This window comes from Pseudophryne corroboree, unplaced genomic scaffold (genome assembly GCF_028390025.1).
Source record: "Pseudophryne corroboree isolate aPseCor3 unplaced genomic scaffold, aPseCor3.hap2 scaffold_663, whole genome shotgun sequence".
Lineage (NCBI taxonomy): Eukaryota > Metazoa > Chordata > Amphibia > Anura > Myobatrachidae > Pseudophryne > Pseudophryne corroboree.
This window is the reverse complement of record NW_026970250.1, coordinates 170,178-194,965: the sequence shown is the minus strand read 5'-3', so window position 1 is coordinate 194,965 and position 24,788 is coordinate 170,178. Positions and strand designations below refer to the sequence as shown.

Sequence of the window (24,788 nt, the reverse complement as noted above, 5' to 3'; positions counted from 1 at the left end):
TGGAAAGACGCAATGTGTATTTAAGAGGGGGGGAAGATATACAAATTATGGAGAGGGATGAGAATTTGGAGGATATGCATGGTTTATTCAATAGACTAGAAAATCTATGTATAGAGGAAACAAGGCACTGGTGGGACCAGGTGTCCTTACAGAAATATTTAGATCAAGGTTTGATACCCAGGGGATTGAGGATTTTAAAGACCTCTACGTTTAAAGAGGACAAGCAGTTTTCAGAGGAATGGAATAAATTACTAGATAATTGTTCCATAAACCTTATGAAATTGCTTGTCAGATTTAGGGAAGACAAAGTTAGTGTGATACAGAAGGAAATTGAAAAGACCCAGGATTTGTTGAAATCTTTTTCTGAAGACAAAGGATTCAATGAAAGAGATCTGAGAGTAAATCGTAAGGTGGAGGATTTTGAAAAAACCTTAGTCTTCAGAAAAAACAACAAACTAAATCGGGATAAATTAGACTATCAAAAGGGAGAGGTTCACACTTACAATAGAAGGAGGGACAACATCTATGACCAAAAACCCTCTAAAAGGGAATTAGGACCCAGACAAAATCTTGAACATAGATTAGGTCATTACAGGGGACCAAGAACCCCAATTGATCGGAGAGATTCCAGGAGTTTTAGGAATCAGGATGAGGGGAATTGGGAACCAAATACCTATAGGAATAGGCATGATAATTTATTCCAACAAAATAGTGTCAAATCCCCAGCCCCATATTCCAAGTGGAGTAGAAGAGACTCTGGAAGGGATGATTGGGTAGATATGGGAGGGAAGAATAGGCAACAGTCGAACACCCATGGTGGCACAAATAATTTTTTGGAGGACAGCCACAGATTCCAAAACCGTCCACAAAGAAAGTACGAAGGAACAGGGTGGTCCGGAAAAAGGCAAAGAGAACAAGAGCCAGAGGAAAGAGAGGAAGAAAGAGTAGGTCAAGTAAAAAACATGAAATTAAAGTGAAGGGAAAAGGGGTTTTTAATTTGTCCTCAAAAAAGTTGGGTCCAGATCAACTGAGATTGCTTGAAAAGGGCTTAAACTTTGCTCCCGCCCAAAAACCCAACTTATTCGATCTATTCGTTGATCTTAATAGATATATCAGAACGCTAAGTAGAAAGCGATATTTCGCGATGAAAAATATGAAGAAAAAAGGTATTGAAGGTAATCCCATTATATTGGATCAGGATGACCAATTAATGGTTGATATATTAGAATCCTTGGCAGATGAATCAACGAATGAGTCGAATAAGGAGGACTATACTAAAATATTTGATGGTAATGGGACAAACAGATTTAAAAATAAGTCTGAGTTTTACCCGCTGACTTATAGAGGGCCCTATATTGAGAGCTTCTATAAGTCAACATTAGAACAATTTAGGGAGATGTGCCAAAAATCAGAGAAACAATCGTTAAAGGATAATTTGAGTACTAAGGAACGATCAGCACTTAAAATCTTGAGGGGGGATCCCTCCTTGACTATTAAACAAGCTGATAAAGGCGGTGGGATTGTGGTAATGGATACAGTGATGTACTTGGCGGAGGCCAATAGACAATTAAACAACGTCCACCTGTATTCAAGACTGACCCACAATCCCACCGCACAGTTTCAAAAGGAATTAAAAATCTTGCTAAATAGGGCAGTGGATTTAGGTGCTATATCCAGAGAAACTCAATGTTTTTTGTTTTCTGATAATCCGGTAATTCCCACGTATTATTGTCTTCCAAAAGTACATAAAACTTTAATTAACCCCCCGGGAAGACCCATTATTGCGGGGGTAGATTCATTGACCAGCAATTTATCTTTTTTTATAGACAGTTTTTTACAGGGTTATGTTGTCAAATTAAAATCACACATTAAGGACACTACACATTTTTTAAATTTAATTAAAAATATTAAATGGCAGTCAACTTATTGTTTTATCACATGTGATGTAGAATCATTATATTCTAACATTGAGCACCAGTTGGGGATTGAGGCAGTGGCATTTTATCTGTTAAGAGACCCTAATATAGGGGAAGAATTGCGGTGGTTGATTTTGGAGAGTATTAGATTTATACTCTAACATAATTATTTTATTTTTGATAAACGATATTATTTACAGACTAGGGGGACGGCCATGGGAACCAGGTTCGCTCCGAGTTTCGCCAACCTGTTTATGGGGCGGTTCGAGGAACAACATGTGTGGACCAGTGATCTCGGGGCGAGCCTGGTTCTTTATGGCCGTTTCATTGATGATTTATTTTTCATTTGGGAGGGGAGCACTGAATCAGCAGAAGAATTTGTTGCCAGTTTGAATTGCAATAATTATGGTTTGAAGTTTACGGGGTACTGCCACCCCACACAGGTCACTTTTTTGGATATAGCACTTAAGATCGAAAATGACATCATTATAACAAATACTTTTGTTAAGGAGGTAGATCAAAACCGATATTTACATTACAAAAGTAGTCATTTACAACGATGGAAGGATAATATACCGAAGGGCCAGTTCCTTCGGATAAAAAGGAATTGTTCCACCAAAGAAGGAGCAAGAGAACAAATGGAATCTCTCTATGGGGCGTTTCTTACGCAGGGGTATCCAATATCTGTTCTTGACCAGGCTTGGAAGGAGGTGGAAAATATGGAAAGAGACCATTTATTGGATACCACCAGCAAAAATACTAGAAAGAAAAATAACAAAATGACGGATAGGACAACAATGTTTGTAACTAAGTATAATACTAGTGCATACAAGATCAAGAGGATAATTAAGAAGAACTTTTCTATTCTCAAGTTGGATGAGATGTTGAACTCCAATGTAGTCCTTAGTGAACAGGTAATATTTCGGAAGTCAGATAGTCTGAAGTCCGCACTAGCTCCAAGTTTTTTTAGGAGACCTGGGGAAAAATCCATGGCTCCAGATGCCCAAGGGGGACAAATAGATACATGGATACCCAAACCGCCATTAGGGTTCCATAAGTGTGGTAGACTAAACTGTACAACATGCAAACACACAAAAAAGAAAACCACACAATTTGTCTCATCTGTATCGGGAGAGAAATTCAATATAAAAAGTTTTCTGAATTGTAGATCCATGTATGTTATCTACGTCTTACAGTGTGGTTGTGGAGCACAGTACGTGGGGCGCACCACTCGGGCACTTCACGTTAGGTTCATGGAGCATAAAAGACAGATAGATAAAAAAGTAGGAAACACCTACCTATACCGCCATATTTTGGAATGCAATGGAGGGAAAAGTGATAATCTACAAATCATGGCAATTGAACAAGTGGCGGTAACCAGTAGAGGAGGTGATAGGTATAAAAGGTTATGTAAGAAAGAGGCTTTCTGGATCTTTAGCCTAAAAACCTTGATCCCGCAGGGTCTGAATGATACGGTTGAGTTAAATAAAATCTAAGTTCAAATGTTTAATATTTATAATATAAATATTTGATTTTTATAAATATCATTCTTGACATATAATATATGGGGGGGTGGGATAGGATATGGTTCCTTATGATGCTGGATTAAGGAGATGGAGATAACAGGATTATGTATAACAATACGAAGGGGTGTAATTATGTATTTGAACCACAAGATGGCGTGTGGGGATCTAAATTATAAATTATAAAGTACAAATTATAATCAAAATTAGTCCCCTTTTATTTCCGAGTAATGATACTGTTGAGCAGTATATTTAATATATTTATCACCTGTGCTAATAAAATAGGATGTGTTGACTAGTATTAATATTGTTCTTAAATACGGTCATATTTGTACTGATGTTGTCAAATAAGACATGGATTACTTGTAATCATGATAAATTAATTATGATTAAACTAAGTGACGTAATCTTGTTGAGCAAATTGCATTAGAGTTCAGTATAATTGAATATGAAGTTGTAGATAATTATGTTTTAAAACGAGGCTTGATTCTGATATTGTTAATAAGAACGATGGATGCAACTTCCGGGTGTGATAATGAGGCTTGGATCGTGTGTTTTAACCAGCTAAAATGGCCGCTGGAGTCTATTTAAAGTTTGTAATGAGACTGAGGCTTGGAACGCACGTTTGAGTGCGCATGCGCGAATGGCCGCGGGAATTTCAAATAAGTGGGGCTATATAAAGTGTTCATTGGGATGATGGTCATTCGAACTGAGGAAGCCGCTGAACGCACTGGGAAGGCGGAGAAACGCGTTTTCGAAGGACCTACTGGCAGTGACTATCACCTCCTGCTTGTTTTACACGATCACCGGCTTCTGGCTACGACAAAACAGCCAGTCCACCTGCAATTGCGGTTAGCCACCAGCAGAGGGAGCCGGAGCACTGTGGACGGATTCCCGTGGATATTGTCTCCAGATATTCTGCAGTAAATGGACAAGCACCAGCAGAGGGAGTCTTTCCAATTGGGACGGTCCTAAACAGACTGTTCTAAAGAGGTGAATGAAAAACTTATCACCCATGGTAACTATCCATTCAAAGTGATATATGTGTGCACACATCTTTTTCGGGACATTAATTAATTAAGGACATACTCATGCAAGCAGTGTCCGTAAATGCCGAGCTCATTGGTCTATCATTAATCTATGTGGACATTTTGAAGTCAGCTTATTAAAATCCAAGCCTCAGAGAATAAACGTAATTAAGTATATACATTTGTGTATGTGGAGCATTTACATTAAAGGCATCCACTATACACAATATGCATTTTTATGTATGTCAATTTTGCTGCAGCAATATATGTTAATAAAATATGATTTATATGTTTTAAAATTTAATAGTAATTAGCCATTTTTTAATTATGTATTGATTATCTCCGATAAATGGTGGGGACAGCGCTACTGATTTCCTACAGAGGGTCACACCTGTGTGGGTAGTTTTTGTGTTTTTTTGTTCAATATAGGGATTGCAATTATCCCTGTATCAGGAGTAGCAGTCTCCGCCATTGTCTAAAATCTCCTTGATCCAGCGGGTACTGGCGCCGGAGAGTGTATACTTCTGTCCACACAAGGTTGGTGTGTGGGCGGTTGTGTACACATCCAGTATCATCTATCCCAAATCATACTTATTTTGCATAGGAGATACTATTGTCATGAAGATTGTTCTCCCAGGGTGAGGTTCATTCATTGCATTCTGGGTATGCTGACCCCTGTGATTTCCCCAAATGTGGGAAACTCGACTGCATTATTTGTGGTAGTGGTGGACTGTGTTTGTGCTTTCCTCTGGTCAGCTCTGAGATACTATGATCATGAAGGTGCTTCTCCCAGGGCAAGGCTCACCCATTGCACTCTGGGTGTGCTGCCCCTTGCGATTTCCCCAAATGTGGGAAACTTGACTGCATAATTTGTGTTTCCCCTGGACGGCTCTCGTATAATTCAGATCTCTTTGTCTCAGGTCTCTCTCCAGCCTAGTATGCTGTCTGTTTCCACTTCTCTTTTCTTGAGCCCATCCCTTCTATAACCTTGTGCACTATCCTGACTTCTCCTCCCGTCTGCTTACTTTGTGCCTTCCAATGCACAATGCAAACTACAGGTAGTGCTGCAGGGCCCACACCCTTTTACTTGCCTTACAGAGCAGCTCTGGAGCTGTTACAGTACCCAGCTGCTGCAAGAAATCAGCTTGAATGCTTTAGGGGCTGGGGCATGGCCAACATGAGCCCCACACCGAAGGAGGGTGGGGTTGTTTATTGCGAACTAGGGGTCATCCAAGCGTCGCAAAAGGCCGCCATGCCCTGCATATCCCTTTTCTCTTTTCATGAGCAGACGAGGGATGAAGCCAACTTTGACCCACTGCTTGGATGACATCACTTGCTGCCTTTCCAATGAAGCAAGTTTAATTTAGTAATAGGTGAAAAACCATCCCTACAAAGGTGTTAATCAGATACTTGGCTTTGTGGACACTTTTCAGAGAACAAATTTGTTAGCATAAAAATAAAGCCAGAAAATGAAGAGCTGTTTAATCACTCAATTGGATTTTTCTGCAAGCGTATTTCTTTTTCTCTGCAACCCACTGCTAAGTTGTGCTTCCTAGCTGTTCTTTTATAAAATCACTTAATCAAATCTAACTCTGATTACATCAGAGAAGGCCAGGTACCCTACACCATAAGAGGGGGTTTGAAATTTTGACTTGTCTACTTAAAGATCACCAAAATCTGATAACAAGGTAAATTACGTCCCTGGGTAGGATTGAACCACCAACCTTTTGGTTAATAACCGAACACGCTAACTGATTGCGCCACAGAGACACATTGCAAAAGCATATACTGACAAAGGCTAATAAGCATTCATCTAGAACGTTTCCTAGAAAAACTTTAAAAAGTCAATAATCTGGAGAGTTTTTGTAAGATGTTTCTTCCATCAACCAATGAAGAAACACATTGGTACTTTCCCATGATGAGTGAGTGCTTCAGGATCTCTTGCACTTACATGTGCAGCAGAGTACTGCAATGGAAGCATGCTGGGCCCATAACCCAGAGGTAGGCAGATTGAAACTATCCTCTGCTATATGCATTTTTTTTTTGTTAATTAAAGTAATCCAAAACTGGGATTGATATTTTTGCTCTTTTATTTTTACTTAAAGTACAATAACTTTTATTATTTTAATTTGTTTTAATAGTATATTGACAGTATTGTTTTCTTTCAAAAATCCACTTAATTTTCTTTACCCTATTATTCAAATGGTAATTGACAAAAACAAACTACATTGTCACCAGAAGAGCAATACAAAATGTACAAGTGATATATTAAAATCATCTTTCCAGCTTGAATTTCAATGATGCATTGGGGCAACGATTTTGTGAGAAACCTCTTCACCCTTAAATAAAGATTTTCTTAATTCCTTACCTGTGTGCTAATTAGATATCACCTTGTTTTCACATTAAACAGACTTCCACATGAGAAAGCAGCAAGGATGCAGTGGCGTTAATGTTTCCTGGTGTCAACCTGTATTATTTCAGTAGATATTGAAATGAGGATGCATCTTGCTGCCTTTCCAATGAAGCATGTTTAATTTAGTAATAGGTGAAAAACCATCCCTACAAAGGTGTTAATCAGATACTTGGCTTTGTGGACTCTTTTCAGAGAACAAATTTGTTAGCATAAAAATAAAGCCAGAAAATGAAGAGCTGTTTAATCACTCAATTGGATTTTTCTGCCAGCATATTTCTTTTTCTCTGCAACCCACTGCTAAATTGTGCTTCCTAGCTGTTTTTTTTATAAAATCACTTAATCAAATCTAACTGATTACATCAGAGTAGGCCAGGTACCCTACACCATAAGAGAGGGTTTGAAATTTTGACTTGTCTACTTAAATATCACCAAAATCTGATCACAAGGTCAATTACGTCCCTGGGTGGGATTGAACCACCAACTTTTTGGTTAATAGCCGTACACACTAACTGATTGCGCTACAGCGACACTTTGTGAAAGTACATACTGACAAAGGCTAATAAGCATTCATCTAGAACGTTTCCTAGAAAAACTTTAAATAGTCAATAATCTGGAGAGTTTTTGTAAGATGTTTCTTCCATCAACCAATGAAGAAACACATTGGTACTTTCCCATGATGAGTGAGTGCTTCAGGATCTCTTGCACTTACATGTGCAGCAGAGTACTGTAATGGAAGCATGCTGGGTCCATAACCCAGAGGTAGGCAGATTGAAATTATCCTCTGCTATATGCATTTTTTTTTTGTTAATTAAAGTAATCCAAAACTGAGATTGATATTTTTGCTCTTTTTATTTTACTTAAAGTACAATAACTTTTACCTTTTTAATTTGTTTTAATAGTATATAGACAGTATTGTTTTCTTTCAAAAATCCACTTAATTTTCTTTACCCGATTATTAAAATGGTAATTGACAAAAACAAACTACATTGTCACCAGAAGAGCAATACAAAATGTACAAGTGATATATTAAAATCATCTTTCCAGCTTGAATTTCAATGATGCATTGGGGCAACGATTTTGTGAGAAACATCTTACCCTTAAATAAAGATTTTCTTAATTCCTTACCTGTGTGCTAATTAGATATCACCTTTTTTTCACATTAAACAGACTTCCACATGAGAAAGCAGCAAGGATGCAGTGGCGTTAATGTTTCCTGGTGTCAACCTGTATTATTTCAGTAGATATTGAAATGAGGATGCATCTTGCTGCCTTTCCAATGAAGCAAGTTTAATTTAGTAATAGGTGAAAAACCATCCCTACAAAGATGTTAATCCGATACTTGGCTTTGTGGACACTTTTCAGAGAATAAATTAGTTAGCATAAAAATAAAGCCAGAAAATGAAGAGCTGTTTAATCACTCAATTGGATTTTTCTGCCAGCATATTTCATTTTCTCTGCAAACCACTGCTAAATTGTGCTTCCTAGCTGTTTTTTGATAAAATCACTTAATCAAATCTAACTCTGATTACATCAGAGTAGGCCAGGTACCCTACACCATAAGAGGGGGTTTGAAATTTTGACTTGTCTACTTAAAGATCACCAAAATCTGATGACAAGGTCAATAACATCCCTGGGTGGGATTGAACCACCAACCCTTTGGTTAATAACCAAACACACTAACCGATTGCACCACAGAGACACTTTGCAAAAGTACATACTGACAAAGGCTAATAAGCATTCATCTAGAACGTTTCCTAGAAAACTTTAAAAAGTCAATAATCTGGAGAGTTTTTGTAAGATGTTTCTTCCATCAACCAATGAAGAAACACATTGGTGCTTTCCCATGATGAGTGAGTGCTTCAGAATCTCTTGCACTTACATGTGCAGCAGAGTACTGCAATGGAAGCATGCTGGGCCCCTTAACCCAGAGGTAGGCAGATTGAAACTATCCTCTGCTATATGCATTTTTTTTTTGTTAATTAAAGTAATCCAAAACTGGGATTGATATTTTTGCTCTTTTATTTTTACTTAAAGTACAATAACTTTTACCATTTTAATTTGTTTTAATAGTATATTGACAGTATTGTTTTCTTTCAAAAATCCACTTAATTTTCTTTACCCTATTATTAAAATGGTAATTGACAAAAACAAACTACATTGTCACCAGAAGAGCAATACAAAATGTACAAGTGATATATTAAAATCATCTTTCCAGCTTGAATTTCAATGATGCATTGGGGCAACGATTTTGTGAGAAACATCTTCACCCTTAAATAAAGATTTTCTTAATTCCTTACCTGTGTGCTAATTAGATATCACCTTGTTTTCACATTAAACAGACTTCCACATGAGAAAGCAGCAAGGATGCAGTGGCGTTAATGTTTCCTGGTGTCAACCTGTATTATTTCAGTAGATATTGAAATGAGGATGCATCTTGCTGCCTTTCCAATAAAGCAAGTTTAATTTAGCAATAGGTGAAAAACCATCCCTACAAAGATGTTAATCAGATACTTGGCTTTGTGGACACTTTTCAGAGAACAAATTTGTTAGCATAAAAATAAAGCCAGAAAATGAAGAGCTGTTTAATCACTCAATTGGATTTTTTTGCCAGCATATTTCTTTTTCTCTGCAAACCGCTGCTAAATTGTGCTTCCTAGCTGTTTTTATAAAATCACTGAATCAAATCTAACTCTGATTACATCAGAGAAGGCCAGGTACCCTACACCATAACAGGGGTTTTTGAAATTTTGACTTGTCTACTTAAAGATCACCAAAATCTGATAACAAGGTCAATTACATCCCTGGGTGGGATTGAACCACCAACCTTTTGGTTAATAGCCGTACACACTAACTGATTGCGCCACAGCGACACTTTGCAAAAGTACATACTGACAAAGGCTAATAAGCATTCATCTAGAACGTTTCCTAGAAAAACTTTAAATAGTCAATAATCTGGAGAGTTTTTGTAAGATGTTTCTTCCATCAACCAATAAAGAAACACATTGGTACTTTCCCATGATGAGTGAGTACTTCAGGATCTCTTGCAATTACATGTGCAGCAGAGTACTGTAATGGAAGCATGCTGGGTCCATAGCCCAGATGTAGGCAGATTGAAACTATCCTCTGCTATATGCGTTTTTTTTTGTTAATTAAAGTAATCCAAAACTGGGATTGATATTTTTGCTCTTTTATTTTTACTTAAAGTACAATAACTTTTACCATTTTCATTTGTTTTAATAGTATATTGACAGTATTGTTTTCTTTCAAAAATCCACTTAATTTTCTTTACCCGATTATTAAAATGGTAATTGACAAAAACAAACTACATTGTCACCAGAAGAGCAATACAAAATGTACAAGTGATATATTAAAATCATCTTTCCAGCTTGAATTTCAATGATGCATTGGGGCAACGATTTTGTGAGAAACATCTTCACCCTTAAATAAAGATTTTCTTAATTCCTTACCTGTGTGCTAATTAGATATCACCTTGTTTTCACATTAAACAGACTTCCACATGAGAAAGTAGCAAGGATGCAGTGGCGTTAATGTTTCCTGGTGTCAACCTGTATTATTTCAGTAGATATTCAAATGAGGATGCATCTTGCTGCCTTTCCAATGAAGCAAGTTTAATTTAGTAATAGGTGAAAAACCATCCCTACAAATGTGTTAATCAGAAACTTGGCTTTGTGGACACTTTTCAGAGAACAAATTTGTTAGCATAAAAATAAAGCCAGAAAATGAAGAGCTGTTTAATCACTCAATTGGATTTTTTTGCCAGCATATTTCTTTTTCTCAGCAACCCACTGCTAAATTGTGCTTCCTAGCTGTTTTTATAAAATCACTGAATCAAATCTAACTCTGATTACATCAGAGAAGGCCAGGTACCCTACACCATAAGAGGGGGTTTGAAATTTTGACTTGTCTACATAAAGATCACCAAAATCTGATAACAAGGTCAATTACATCCCTGGGTGGGATTGAACCACCAACCTTTTGGTTAATAGCCTTACACAGTAACTGATTGCGCCACAGCAACACTTTGCAAAAGTCCATACTGACAAAGGCTAATAAGCATTCATCTAGAACGATTCCTAGAAACATTTAAAAAAGTCAATAATGTGGAGAGTTTTTGTAAGATGTTTCTTCCATCAACCAATGAAGAAACACATTGGTACTTTCCCATGATGAGTGAGTGCTTCAGGATCTCTTGCACTTACATGTGCAGCAGAGTACTGTAATGGAAGCATGCTGGGTCCATAACCCAGAGGTAGGCAGATTGAAACTATCCTCTGCTATATGCATTTTTTTTTGTTAATTAAAGTAATCCAAAACTGGGATTGATATTTTTGCTCTTTTATTTTTACTTAAAGTACAATAACTTTTACCATTTTAATTTGTTTTAATAGTATATTGACAGTATTGTTTTCTTTCAAAAATCCAATTAATTTTCTTTACCCGATTATTAAAATGGTAATTGACAAAAACAAACTACATTGTCACCAGAAGAGCAATACAAAATGTACAAATGATATATTAAAATCATCTTTCCAGCTTGAATTTAAATGATGCATTGGGGCAACGATTTTGTGAGAAACATCTTCACCCTTAAATAAAGATTTTCTTAATTCCTTACCTGTGTGCTAATTAGATATCACCTTGTTTTCACATTAAACAGACTTCCACATGAGAAAGCAGCAAGGATGCAGTGGCGTTAATGTTTCCTGGTGTCAACCTGTATTATTTCAGTAGATATTGAAATGAGGATGCATCTTGTTGCCTTTCCAATGAAGCAAGTTTAATTTAGTAATAGGTGAAAAACCATCCCTACAAAGATGTTAATCAGATACTTGGCTTTGTGGACACTTTTCAGAGAACAAATTTGTTAGCATAAAAATAAAGCCAGAAAATGAAGAGCTATTTAATCACTCAATTGGATTTTTTTGCCAGCATATTTCTTTTTCTCTGCAACCCACTGCTAAATTGTGCTTCCTAGCTGTTTTTATAAAATCACTGAATCAAATCTAACTCTGATTACATCAGAGAAGGCCAGGTACCCTACACCATAACAGGGGTTTTCGAAATTTTGACTTGTCTACATAAAGATCACCAAAATCTGATAACGAGGTCAATTACGTCCCTGGGTGGGATTGAACCACCAACCTTTTGGTTAATAGCCTTACACAGTAACTGATTGCACCACAGCAACACTTTGCAAAAGTCCATACTGACAAAGGCTAATAAGCATTCATCTAGAACGATTCCTAGAAACATTTTAAAAAGTCAATAATGTGGAGAGTTTTTGTAAGATGTTTCTTCCATCAACCAATGAAGAAACACATTGGTACTTTCCCATGATGAGTGAGTGCTTCAGGATCTCTTGCACTTACATGTGCAGCAGAGTACTGTAATGGAAGCATGCTGGGTCCATAACCCAGAGGTAGGCAGATTGAAACTATCCTCTGCTATATGCATTTTTTTTTGTTAATTAAAGTAATCCAAAACTGGGATTGATATTTTTGCTCTTTTATTTTTACTTAAAGTACAATAACTTTTACCATTTTAATTTGTTTTAATAGTATATTGACAATATTGTTTTCTTTCAAAAATCCACTTAATTTTCTTTACCCGATTATTAAAATGGTAATTGACAAAAACAAACTACATTATCACCAGAAGAGCAATATAAAATGTTCAAGTAATATATTAAAATCATCTTTCCAGCTTGGATTTCAATGATGCATTGGGGCAACGATTTTGTGAGAAACATCTTCACCCTTAAATAAAGATTTTCTTAATTCCTTACCTGTGTGCTAATTAGATATCACCTTGTTTTCACATTAAACAGACTTCCACATGAGAAAACAGCAAAGATGCAGTGGCGTTAATGTTTCATGGTGTCAACCTGTATTATTTCCGTAGATATTGAAATGAGGATGCATCTTGCTGCCTTTCCAATGAAGCAAGTTTAATTTAGTAATAGGTGAAAAACCATCCCTACAAAGATGTTAATCAGATACTTGGCTTTGTGGACACTTTTCAGAGAACAAATTTGTTATCATAAAAATAAAGCCAGAAAATGAAGAGCTGTTTAATCACTCAATTGGATTTTTCTGCCAGCATTTTTCTTTTTCTCTGCAACTCACTGCTAAATTGTGCTTCCTAGCTGTTTTTTTTATAAAATCACTTAATCAAATCTAACTCTGATTACATCAGAGAAGGCCAGGTACCCTACACCATAAGAGGGGGTTTGCAATTTTGACTTGTCTACTTAAATATCACCAAAATCTGATCACAAGGTCAATCACGTCCCTGGGTGGGATTGAACCACCAACCTTTTGATTAATAGCTGAACACACTAACCGATTGCGCCACAGAGACACTTTGCAAAAAGTAAATACTGACAAAGACTAATAAGCATTCATCTAGAACGTTTCCTAGAAAAACTTTAAAAAGTCAATAATCTGGAGAGTTTTTGTAAGATGTTTCTTCCAGCAACCAATGAAGAAACACATTGGTACTTTCGCATGATGAGTGAGTGCTTCAGGATCTCTTGCACTTACATGTGCAGCAGAGTACTGTAATGGAAGCATGCTGGGTCCATAACCCAGAGGTAGGCAGATTGAAACTATCCTTTGCTATATGCATATTTTTTTGTTCATTAAAGTAATCCAAAACTGGGATTGATATTTTAGCTTTTATTTTTACTTAAAGTACAATAACTTTTACCATTTTAATTTGTTTTAATAGTATATTGACAGTATTGTTTTCTTTCAAAAATCCACTTAATTTTCTTTACCCTATTATTAAAATGGTAATTGACAAAAACAAACTACATTGTCACCAGAAGAGCAATACAAAATGTACAAGTGATATATTAAAATCATCTTTCCAGCTTGAATTTCAATGATGCATTGGGGCAACGATTTTGTGAGAAACATCTTCACCCTTAAATAAAGATTTTCTTAATTCCTTACCTGTGTGCTAATTAGATATCACCTTGTTTTCACATTAAACAGACTTCCACATGAGAAAGCAGCAAGGATGCAGTGGCGTTAATGTTTCCTGGTGTCAACCTGTATTATTTCAGTAGATATTGAAATGAGGATGCATCTTGCTGCCTTTCCAATGAAGCAAGTTTAATTTAGTAATAGGTGAAAAACCATCCCTACAAAGATGTTAATCAGATATTTGGCTTTGTGGACACTTTTCAGAGAACAAATTTGTTAGCATAAAAGTAAAGCCAGAAAATGAAGAGCTGTTTAATCACTCAATTGGATTTTTTTGCCAGCATATTTCTTTTTCTCTGCAAACCACTGCTAAATTGTGCTTCCTAGCTGTTTTTATAAAATCACTGAATCAAATCTAACTCTGATTACATCAGAGAAGGCCAGGTACCCTACACCATAAGAGGGGTTTTTGAAATTTTGACTTGTCTACTTAAAGATCACCAAAATCTGATAACAAGGTCAATTACGTCCCTGGGTGGGATTGAACCACCAACCTTTTGGTTAATAGCCTTACACACTAACTGATTGCGCCACAGCGACACTTTGCAAAAGTACATACTGACAAAGGCTGATAAGCATTCATCTAGAACGTTTCCAAGAAAAACTTTAAATAGTCAATAATCTGGAGAGTTTTTGTAAGATGTTTCTTCCATCAACCAATGAAGAAACACATTGGTACTTTCCCATGATGAGTGAGTGCTTCAGGATCTCTTGCAATTACATGTGCAGCAGAGTACTGTAATGGAAGCATGCTGGGTCCATAGCCCAGAGGTAGGCAGATTGAAACTATCCTCTGCTATATGCATTTTTTTTTGTTAATTAAAGTAATCCAAAACTGGGATTGATATTTTTGCTCTTTTATTTTTACTTAAAGTACAATAACTTTTACCATTTTAATTTGTTTTAATAGTATATTGACAGTATTGTTTTCTTTCAAAAATCCACTTAATTTTCTTTACCCGATTATTAAAATGGTAATTGACAAAAATAAACTGATGAGGATACTACTGCAGTCTTTGTTTCGTCTGTACCCGCTGAAAGAGCAGCAAAAGTTGGAGATCTTGATGGGACAGTTGAAAGGGCTTGCACTTAGAGAGGTTACTTCCTGGCCTACTGAAGAGAAGAAGACTGTGGACCAGATCCTCAACAGGCTTGCTACCACATTTGACACAAGGACAGTGTCAGAACTTAAAATGCACTTCTTTGCTCGAAAGCAACAACCAGGAGAGTCACTACGGGGCTATGCCCTCAGCTTTCAGGAAGCACTCAGAGATGTTCAGCAAGCAGACCCTGAGGAAGTGCATGACAAAGAGAAAATGTTATTGGACCAGTTCACTGAAGTTGCAAGGGGCGAATTTGTAAAAACTCAGCTGCGACTATTGAGATTGCAGAAGCCTGGAAGCACATTCCTGGATTTTAAAGAGGCTGCGATTAAAGTTCTAGGCTCCAGTCTTACTTCAGGGGCTGTTCCACAAGAGTCTATTCCAGAGATGCCACGGTATCAAGAGAATTCTGATGCCCAGGAGTCAAGTTTTAAAGGAGCTACTTACCCACCTACAGTAAAAGGAGTGACAGTGCCATGTTCAAAGACATGCATATTTGACTCTTCTAGTGAGTTACGAAGTCTGCTGGCTGAACTGACACGTGGTGTGACAGAGATGCGCAGAGACCTGCAGATTCTGAAGAGACAGCAGGCACTGCTCCATGAAGAAATGGAATGGTGCCAGGAGAGGAGACCACTGAACAGTTCCCAATGGGACCTACATAGAAACAGGGAGACACTTTTTTCCAACCACTTTGCCTCCCAAAGGCGACCCATTTTTCAAAGCTGTGAAGGAAGCGGACAAATTAAGAGAGAATTTGAGCAGCCAGATCATTTAAACTCCAAATTCATGTGGTTAACCCGTTATGTTAGCCAATGCCCGGTGGTTCAAGTTTGCATCAATGGAGTCTCAATGCCCGCTCTCTTAGACACTGGATCACAAGTGACCACAATACAAGCAACACAGTTTGAGCAGCATTGGACTGAGGAACAGATGTTTCCGTCAACTTCCACATTGATAAACCCGATTGCAAGCAATGGGCACTGCATCCCTTGCAAAGGATACTGGGAAGCTGAAATTCAAATCGGACGAACAGTGCTACCACAGCAAGGCTTCATCATCACCACTGCCCAAGATGATGGATTGCCTCCAGTGATAGTGGGCATGAATGTGTTGCGGAACTGCTGTGAGGAGCTCGTAGCAGCACTCCAAGGAGAGTTTCAAACTGACAAGCTCCAGGAGAAACAAGGCCTTCAACCTGGGATAGCCAAACAAAAGGGAAGAATGATAACAGAATTATCTGTAAGAGAGGAACATGAAAAAAATAAGGCCAGCCAAATAATGATAGAAATGCCCATCTCCAGTGTCCAGATTATCCGAAAGAATGCTTCAATGTTAGGCATGAATAATATAGCATCCAGTTCTAGAAACTGTGAGCAACCTATTCAAGGAACCAGTTTTGACCACCTGCAAGATAAAAGTCAGATGATAAGACACCTCAAAGCCTTACTGAAGATTGGGAAATACCTGACCAAGCGACAAAGGCAAGAATCCTCGCCAGAACTCCTGAAGTTGTTGAGACAGCGAGAAAGGCTGTTTGAAGAGAAAGGACAGTTGGTTCGATGTAGTGTGGATCCTAATACTCATTATAGGATCAGTCAACTTGTAATTCCAAGACAAAGTGCTTGTTATGTGCTTGAAGAATATCACGACAAGTCAGGTCACCCTGGGTGCAAAAGGATGGAAACAAGCATCTGGAAAAAGTTCTTTTGGGTTGAAATGAGGGAAGACATCAAGAGATGGTGCCGAAACTGTCCAACCTGTTCTGTAAGAAGAACCTTGCTGCCTCTTTCTCTCCAGAATCCATTGTCCCAAACCAGCTGTGATACTGAATCCCAAGATGGAATGGAAGAGGCTCATAAAATGTATTTACAGCAGACTAAGGTGGTTTGTCACCGACAAGGAGGCAAGAAGACTAGGGCTTGCAAAACAGAAAACCACCATAGTCAGCTGCAGTTTTGTACAGCATGTCCCAAAGACAGTTTAGAAAGAGTTCAATACTCATCCATGGCAGGGGGGTTGAGGTTTCCTAGACAAACTTTTCAAGACCATATACTGTCCAGATTTCAACCGATTGCTCCAGGAGCATGTGTTAATGTACTATAGCACAAAAGGAATTATACCTATCAGATACTGATGTTAAAAATGTTGATAAATGTTAATGTTTCAGACATAATCTGTGTTCACTAATGAATGTGACTGGATATAGTGAGAAGTTTATATAGGGATAAAACCAAAATGCGTGAGGACACGCATGTTTTGGGGGGGGGCACGTGTGATATCCCATAACAACAAGGACATTTTTGACAACAGTGTAGTTGCCTGTGCCATTTTAAATAAAGTTTATTTAAAAGAAAATTGAACAGCAGTTTGAGAAGTCAGTTGGAGCCATGGTGAGGAAAGAGCTGGCGACGCCATTACGCAGAGATGAGCAGCTGAGAGAGGGGAGACAAATAAGCTGAAAATTGCATGAGAGAGTAAGCAGTAGTGCAAAATACAGCAGTGGAAGTGCAGCAATTAACAAGTAAGAACGCCATGACACTCTCAGCCAAGAGAGTGCACAGCAAGTGTCAGAGACAGGAGAGTATAAAGCCTTTATACCAATGCTGACTGGCCTACATCTGAGGGGAAACTGCCTCAGAAACATCTATTGACTGGGTGAGATAAATCCATATTTATACTGAAACCTACTCCACTGCAAAGGACATTATCCTATATTTACTATACCTATGCAGCGATTTACATGGGAAGCAGCTCCAGTTTGTTTTAAACAATCATCTTTACTACACAGAGCTACAATATTTTGTTCACAGCTAAAGGAGACAATAGCTGCATATAACTATGTAACAACATAACCGGGCCCCAACGTGCACATAGAGACTCCCTGCAGTGACACCAATGTTATCTTGGACTTAAATATTGTCTGCATAAGTTGATTTCTATTACTAAGCAACATAGTATTAATCTCAGATTTAGTTATATTACCATTTGTGTAATGACTTAAAGTGTATATGGTGTCTGTGTTTAAGTTGCTTGAATCAAATCTTTCCCTTCCCTACTGTAATCAGTTCCTTTTCTGAGTTATGTGGTAAACCATTTATTCTTTCATACAAAGCCCTGCCTGCCTTTCTTTGTGTCTGGGGAAACCTTGCCTCTCTGCCAGGAATAGAGAAGAGCTGCTGCTGAAGGAGGAATAGTCCATCAAGGTATCCCTGACCTGTTCCACATAGTTTACACACTTGTTATACCGGGGTGTTACATTGTGTGTGACTGACCTTAGGAAGAAACCGGAGCCTCCGCTGCAGTGACCCAGCAACCAGGGCACGGGAGTATACAGTGCCGCTGGGAGTGATGAAGCTGCAGTAAAGATGTCTATTAGACCTAGCCTGCTGCAGCCCTTGTAGATTCTCATAAAAAAAGTTCTTCTTTTCTTGTCAAAATTAATAGCTAAGAATAGGCTGCTTGAGGCAGGCCCCTGTTAAGTGGCCTGCTACTGAAGGCAACAACTACAAACTGAGCTCCCTGTTCATGGAAGCGGGGTTATAGAGGAGAATGCGCTGAGCATCTTGGGAACAGTCAAAAGCTTTGAGCCGGTTGGTGCCTCAGATCAAGATCCTACTCTACACCCCAATGTGAATCCTTGTGGAGTCCTGTGTACCCCACAGAAGAAATTAATGTGTCACACCCATTGGCAGCAACCTTAGAATAGCTGCTGATGGGCACAATTGAGAAAGGAAGGGGGGGGGGGACATTTGAATCCAGCACATAGATGCAATTCAAATATGTAATTTGAACCTTCCTATTTTAAAATATAATGGATGAACCTCACCCTGTGAGAACAATCTTCATGATATAGAGATCTCATATGCAAAATAAGTATGAGTTGGGATAGGGCTGGGGAGGGTGGCTGCTCGGGCAGCCCCTCCCCCGTCAAGTTAAGGAGATTCAACTGAGGAAGCACAAGGGAACTCTCGTCTGGGGACAACAACTGCAGGGAGACCACATCTTTTCAGATGAACATGGGAGGGCGGAAGGCTGCCTAATACTGAAGCACCATCAAATATCAAACCATATGCAATAACTAGTACAAGCATTCCTGGGGGAAGGTCTGCAGGAGACGAATTTGCATACGGTGATGTCATCCAAGCAGTGGGCCAAAGTTGGCTGGAACCCTCATCTGCATATGAAAAGTGAAAAGGGTTATGCAGGGCATGGCGGCATTTTGCGGCGCTTGGATGACCCCTAGTTCGCATTAAACACCTCCACCCTCCTTCGGTGTGGGGCTCATGTTGACTATGCCCCAGCCCCTGAAGCATTCAAGCTGATTTCTTGCAGCAGCTGGGCACTGTAACAGCTCCAGAGCTGCTCTGTAAGGCAAATAAAAGGGTGTGGGCCCTGCAGCACTACCTGTAGTTCGCATTGTGCGTTGGAAGGCACAAAGTAAGCAGACGGGAGAAGTCAGGATAGTGCGCAAGGGCATAGAAGGGAGCGGCTCAAGAAAAGAGAAGTGGAAACAGACAGCAAACTAGGCTGGAGAGAGACCTGAGACAAAGAGATCTGAATTATACGAGAGCCGACCAGGGGAAACACAAATTATGCAGTCAAGTTTCCCACATTTGGGGAAATCGCAGGGGCAGCACAGCCAGAGTGCAATGGGTGAGCCTTGCCCTTGGAGAAGCACCTTCAAGATCATAGTATCTCACCTGGCAGGTAAATAGGAGTTGGGCTAGAGCTGGGGAGGGTCGCTGCTCGGGCACCCCCCTGTCAAGTGAAGGAGATCCAACTGAGGCAGCACAATGGAACTCTCGAAAGAAGAACAAGGCTAGAGGAAGATCTGAGACAAAGAAATCTGACTTTTACCAGAGCTGACCAGCGGAAAACACAAACACAGTCCCCCACTACCACAAATAATGCAGGCGAGTTTCCCACATTTGGGGAAATCACAGGGGTCAGCATACCCAGAATGCAATGAATGAACCTCACCCTGGGTGAACAATCTTCATGACCATGGTGTCTCCTATGCAAAATAAGTATGATTTGGGATAGGGCTGGGGAGGGCCGCTGCTCAGGCACATCTCTGTCAAGTAAAGGAAATTCAACTGAGGCAGCACAAGGGAACTCTCATCTGGGGACAACAACTGCAGGGAGAACACATATTTTCAGATGAACATGGGAGGGCAGAAGGCTGCCTAATACTGAAGCACCCCCAAACAACAAACCAAATGCAACAACTAGTGCAAGCATTCCTGGGGGAAGGCCTGCAGCAGATGGATTTGCATATGGTGATGTTATCCAAGCAGTGGGTCAAAGTTGGCTTCAACCCTCATCTGCATATGAAAAGAGAAAAGGGGCGTGCAGGGCATGGCGGCCTTTTGCGCTGCTTGGATGACCCCTAGATCGCATTAAACACCCCCACCCTCCTTTGGTGTGGGGCTCATGTTGGCCATGCCCCATCCCATGAAGCATTCAAGCTGATTTCTTGCAGCAGCTGGGCACTGTAACAGCTCCAGAGCTGCTCTGTAAGGCAAGTAAAAGGGTGTGGGCCCTGCAGCACTACCTGTAGTTTGCATTGTGCATTGGAAGGCACAAAGTAAGCAGACGGGAGGAGAAGTCAGGATAGTGCACAAGGGTATAGAAGGGAGGGGCTCAAGAAAAGAGAAGTGGAAACAGACAGCAAACTAGGCTGGAGAGAGACCTGAGACAAAGAGATCTGAATTATACGAGAGCCGACCAGGGGAAACACAAATTATGCAGTCAAGTTTCCCACATTTGGGGAAATTGCAGGGCAGCACACCCAGAGTGCAATGGGTGAGCCTTGCCCTGGGAGAAGCACCTTCATGATCATAGTATCTCACCTGGCAGGTAAGTAGGAGTTGGGCTAGAGCTGGGGAGGGTCGCTGCTCGGGCACCCCCCTGTCAAGTGAAGGAGATCCAACTGAGGCAGCACAAAGGAACTCTCGAAAGAAGAACAAGGCTAGAGGAAGATCTGAGACAAAGAAATCTGACTTTTACCAGAGCTGACCAGAGGAAAGCACAAACACAGTCCACCACTACCACAAATAATGCAGTCGAGTTTCCCACATTTGGGGAAATCACAGGGGTCAGCATACCCAGAGTGCAATGAATGAACCGCACCCTGGGAGAACAATCTTCATAACAATGGTATCTCCTATGCAAAATAAGTATGATTTGGGATATGGCTGGGGAGGGCCGCTGCTCAGGCACATCTCTGTCAAGTAAAGGAGATTCAACTGAGGCAGCACAAGGGAACTCTCATCTGGGGACAACAACTGCAGGGAGAACACATATTTTCAGATGAACATGGGAGGGCAGAAGGCTGCCTAATACTGAAGCACCCCCAAACAACAAACCAAATGCAACAACTAGTGCAAGCATTCCTGGGGGAAGGCCTGCAGCAGATAGATTTGCATATGGTGATGTCATCCAAGCAGTGGGTCAAAGTTGGCTTCAACCCTCGTCTGCATATGAAAAGAGAAAAGGGGCGTGCAGGGCATGGTGGCCTTTTGCGGCACTTGGCTGACCCCTAGTTTGCATTAAACACCTCCACCCTCCTTCGGTGTGGGGCTCATGTTGGCTATGCCCCAGCCCCTGAAGCATTCAAGCTGATTTCTTGCAGCAGCTGGGCACTGTAACAGCTCCAGAGCTGCTCTGTAAGGCAAGTAAAAGGGTGTGGGCCCTGCAGCACTACCTGTAGTTCGCATTGTGCGTTGGAAGGCACAAAGTAAGCAGAAAGGAGGAGAAGTCAGGATAGTGCGCAAGGGCATAGAAGGGAGCGGCTCAAGAAAAGAGAAGTGGAAACAGACAGCAAACTAGGCTGGAGAGAGACCTGAGACAAAGATATCTGAATTATACGAGACCTGACCAGGGGAAACACAAATTATGCAGTCAAGTTTCCCACATTTGGGGAAATCGCAGGAGCAGCACACCCAGAGTGCAATGGGTGAGCCTTGCCCTTGGAGAAGCACCTTCATGATCATAGTATCTCACCTGGCAGGTAAGTATGAGTTGGGCTAGAGCTGGGGAGGGTCGCTGCTCGGGCACCCCCCTGTCAAGTGAAGGAGATCCAACTGAGGCAGCACAAAGGAACTCTCGAAAGAAGAACAAGGCTAGAGGAAGATCTGAGACAAAGAAATCTGACTTTTACCAGAGCTGACCAGAGGAAAGCACAAACACAGTCCACCACTACCACAAATAATGCAGTCGAGTTTCCCACATTTGGGGAAATCACAGGGGTCAGCATACCCAGAGTGCAATGAATGAACCGCACCCTGGGAGAACAATCTTCATAACAATGGTATCTCCTATGCAAAATAAGTATGATTTGGGATATGGCTGGGGAGGGCCGCTGCTCAGGCACATCTCTGTCAAGTAAAGGAGATTCAACTGAGGCAGCACAAGGGAACTCTCATCTGGGGACAACAACTGCAGGGAGAACACATATTTTCAGATGAACATGGGAGGGCAGAAGGCTGCCTAATACTGAAGCACCCCCAAACAACAAACCAAATGCAACAACTAGTGCAAGCATTCCTGGGGGAAGGCCTGCAGCAGATAGATTTGCATATGGTGATGTCATCCAAGCAGTGGGTCAAAGTTGGCTTCAACCCTCGTCTGCATATGAAAAGAGAAAAGGGGCGTGCAGGGCATGGTGGCCTTTTGCAGCACTTGGCTGACCCCTAGTTTGCATTAAACACCTCCACCCTCCTTCGGTGTGGGGCTCATGTTGGCTATGCCCCAGCCCCTGAAGCATTCAAGCTGATTTCTTGCAGCAGCTGGGCACTGTAACAGCTCCAGAGCTGCTCTGTAAGGCAAGTAAAAGGGTGTGGGCCCTGCAGCACTACCTGTAGTTCGCATTGTGCGTTGGAAGGCACAAAGTAAGCAGAAAGGAGGAGAAGTCAGGATAGTGCGCAAGGGCATAGAAGGGAGCGGCTCAAGAAAAGAGAAGTGGAAACAGACAGCAAACTAGGCTGGAGAGAGACCTGAGACAAAGAGATCTGAATTATACGAGACCTGACCAGGGGAAACACAAATTATGCAGTCAAGTTTCCCACATTTGGGGAAATCGCAGGGGCAGCACACCCAGAGTGCAATGGGTGAGCCTTGCCCTGGGAGAAGCACCTTCATGATCATAGTATCTCACCTGGCAGGTAAGTAGGAGTTGGGCTAGAGCTGGGGAGGGTCGCTGCTCGGGCACCCCCCTGTCAAGTGAAGGAGATCCAACTGAGGCAGCACAAGGAAACTCTCGAAAGAAGAACAAGGCTAGAGGAAGATCTGAAACAAAGAAATCTGACTTTTACCAGAGATCAGAGGAAAACACAAACACAGTCCCCCACTACCAACAAATAAAGCAGTCACGTTTCCCACATTTGGGGAAATCACAGGGGTCAGCATACCCAGAATGCAATGAATGAACCTCACCCTGGGAGAGTAATCTTCATGACCATGGTATCTCCTATGCAAAATAAGTATGATTTGGGATAGGGCTGGGGAGGGCCGCTGCTCATGCACATCTCTGTCAAGTAAAGGAGATTCAACTGAGGCAGCACAAGGGAACTCTCATCTGGGGACAACAACTGCAGGGAGAACACATATTTTCAGATGAACATGGGAGGGCAGAAGGCTGCCTAATACTGAAGCACCCCCAAACAACAAACCAAATGCAACAACTAGTGCAAGCATTCCTGGGGGAAGTTCTGCAGAAGACGGATTTGCATACGGTGATGTCATCCAAGCAGTGGGTCAAAGTTGGCTTCAACCCTCATCTGCATATGAAAAGAGAAAAGGGGCGTGCAGGGCATGGCGGCCTTTTGCGGTGCTTGGATGACCCCTAGTTCGCATTAAACACCTCCACCCTCCTTCGGTGTGGGGCTCATGTTGACTATGCCCCAGCCCCTGAAGCATTCAAGCTGATTTCTTGCAGCAGCTGGGCACTGTAACAGCTCCAGAGCTGCTCTGTAAGGCAAATAAAAGGGTGTGGGCCCTGCAGCACTACCTGTAGTTCGCATTGTGCGTTGGAAGGCACAAAGTAAGCAGACGGGAGAAGTCAGGATAGTGCGCAAGGGCATAGAAGGGAGCGGCTCAAGAAAAGAGAAGTGGAAACAGACAGCAAACTAGGCTGGAGAGAGACCTGAGACAAAGAGATCTGAATTATACGAGAGCCGACCAGGGGAAACACAAATTATGCAGTCAAGTTTCCCACATTTGGGGAAATCGCAGGGGCAGCACAGCCAGAGTGCAATGGGTGAGCCTTGCCCTGGGAGAAGCACCTTCAAGATCATAGTATCTCACCTGGCAGGTAAATAGGAGTTGGGCTAGAGCTGGGGAGGGTCGCTGCTCGGGCACCCCCCTGTCAAGTGAAGGAGATCCAACTGAGGCAGCACAATGGAACTCTCGAAAGAAGAACAAGGCTAGAGGAAGATCTGAGACAAAGAAATCTGACTTTTACCAGAGCTGACCAGCGGAAAACACAAACACAGTCCCCCACTACCACAAATAATGCAGGCGAGTTTCCCACATTTGGGGAAATCACAGGGGTCAGCATACCCAGAATGCAATGAATGAACCTCACCCTGGGTGAACAATCTTCATGACCATGGTGTCTCCTATGCAAAATAAGTATGATTTGGGATAGGGCTGGGGAGGGCCGCTGCTCAGGCACATCTCTGTCAAGTAAAGGAAATTCAACTGAGGCAGCACAAGGGAACTCTCATCTGGGGACAACAACTGCAGGGAGAACACATATTTTCAGATGAACATGGGAGGGCAGAAGGCTGC

General features: G+C 40.9%; 11 non-coding genes and 1 pseudogene across 11 annotated transcripts; 2 read left to right on the top strand and 10 right to left on the bottom strand.

Annotated features, from left to right (window-relative positions):
- Nucleotides 1-5,054: 5,054 nt before the first annotated feature.
- LOC135037014 (U1 spliceosomal RNA) lies at nucleotides 5,055-5,218 on the top strand. Its single transcript, XR_010231630.1, has one exon. It is a non-coding gene; the product is annotated as a U1 spliceosomal RNA (small nuclear RNA).
- Nucleotides 5,219-5,222: 4 nt separating this feature from the next.
- On the top strand, nucleotides 5,223-5,374 carry LOC135036947 (U1 spliceosomal RNA; annotated as a pseudogene).
- A 14,174-nt stretch (nucleotides 5,375-19,548) lies between these two features.
- LOC135036940 (U1 spliceosomal RNA) lies at nucleotides 19,549-19,711 on the bottom strand. The gene has a single exon (XR_010231559.1). It is a non-coding gene; the product is annotated as a U1 spliceosomal RNA (small nuclear RNA).
- A 152-nt stretch (nucleotides 19,712-19,863) lies between these two features.
- On the bottom strand, nucleotides 19,864-20,027 carry LOC135036862 (U1 spliceosomal RNA). Its single transcript, XR_010231490.1, has one exon. It is a non-coding gene; the product is annotated as a U1 spliceosomal RNA (small nuclear RNA).
- A 674-nt stretch (nucleotides 20,028-20,701) lies between these two features.
- LOC135036884 (U1 spliceosomal RNA) lies at nucleotides 20,702-20,863 on the bottom strand. Its single transcript, XR_010231512.1, has one exon. It is a non-coding gene; the product is annotated as a U1 spliceosomal RNA (small nuclear RNA).
- A 152-nt stretch (nucleotides 20,864-21,015) lies between these two features.
- On the bottom strand, nucleotides 21,016-21,179 carry LOC135037021 (U1 spliceosomal RNA). Its single transcript, XR_010231637.1, has one exon. It is a non-coding gene; the product is annotated as a U1 spliceosomal RNA (small nuclear RNA).
- A 674-nt stretch (nucleotides 21,180-21,853) lies between these two features.
- On the bottom strand, nucleotides 21,854-22,016 carry LOC135036893 (U1 spliceosomal RNA). Its single transcript, XR_010231521.1, has one exon. It is a non-coding gene; the product is annotated as a U1 spliceosomal RNA (small nuclear RNA).
- A 152-nt stretch (nucleotides 22,017-22,168) lies between these two features.
- On the bottom strand, nucleotides 22,169-22,332 carry LOC135037020 (U1 spliceosomal RNA). The gene has a single exon (XR_010231636.1). It is a non-coding gene; the product is annotated as a U1 spliceosomal RNA (small nuclear RNA).
- A 674-nt stretch (nucleotides 22,333-23,006) lies between these two features.
- Nucleotides 23,007-23,169, bottom strand: LOC135036882 (U1 spliceosomal RNA). Its single transcript, XR_010231510.1, has one exon. It is a non-coding gene; the product is annotated as a U1 spliceosomal RNA (small nuclear RNA).
- Nucleotides 23,170-23,318: 149 nt separating this feature from the next.
- On the bottom strand, nucleotides 23,319-23,483 carry LOC135036906 (U1 spliceosomal RNA). The gene has a single exon (XR_010231531.1). It is a non-coding gene; the product is annotated as a U1 spliceosomal RNA (small nuclear RNA).
- Nucleotides 23,484-24,154: 671 nt separating this feature from the next.
- On the bottom strand, nucleotides 24,155-24,317 carry LOC135036928 (U1 spliceosomal RNA). Its single transcript, XR_010231551.1, has one exon. It is a non-coding gene; the product is annotated as a U1 spliceosomal RNA (small nuclear RNA).
- A 152-nt stretch (nucleotides 24,318-24,469) lies between these two features.
- On the bottom strand, nucleotides 24,470-24,633 carry LOC135036861 (U1 spliceosomal RNA). The gene has a single exon (XR_010231489.1). It is a non-coding gene; the product is annotated as a U1 spliceosomal RNA (small nuclear RNA).
- Nucleotides 24,634-24,788: the final 155 nt, after the last annotated feature.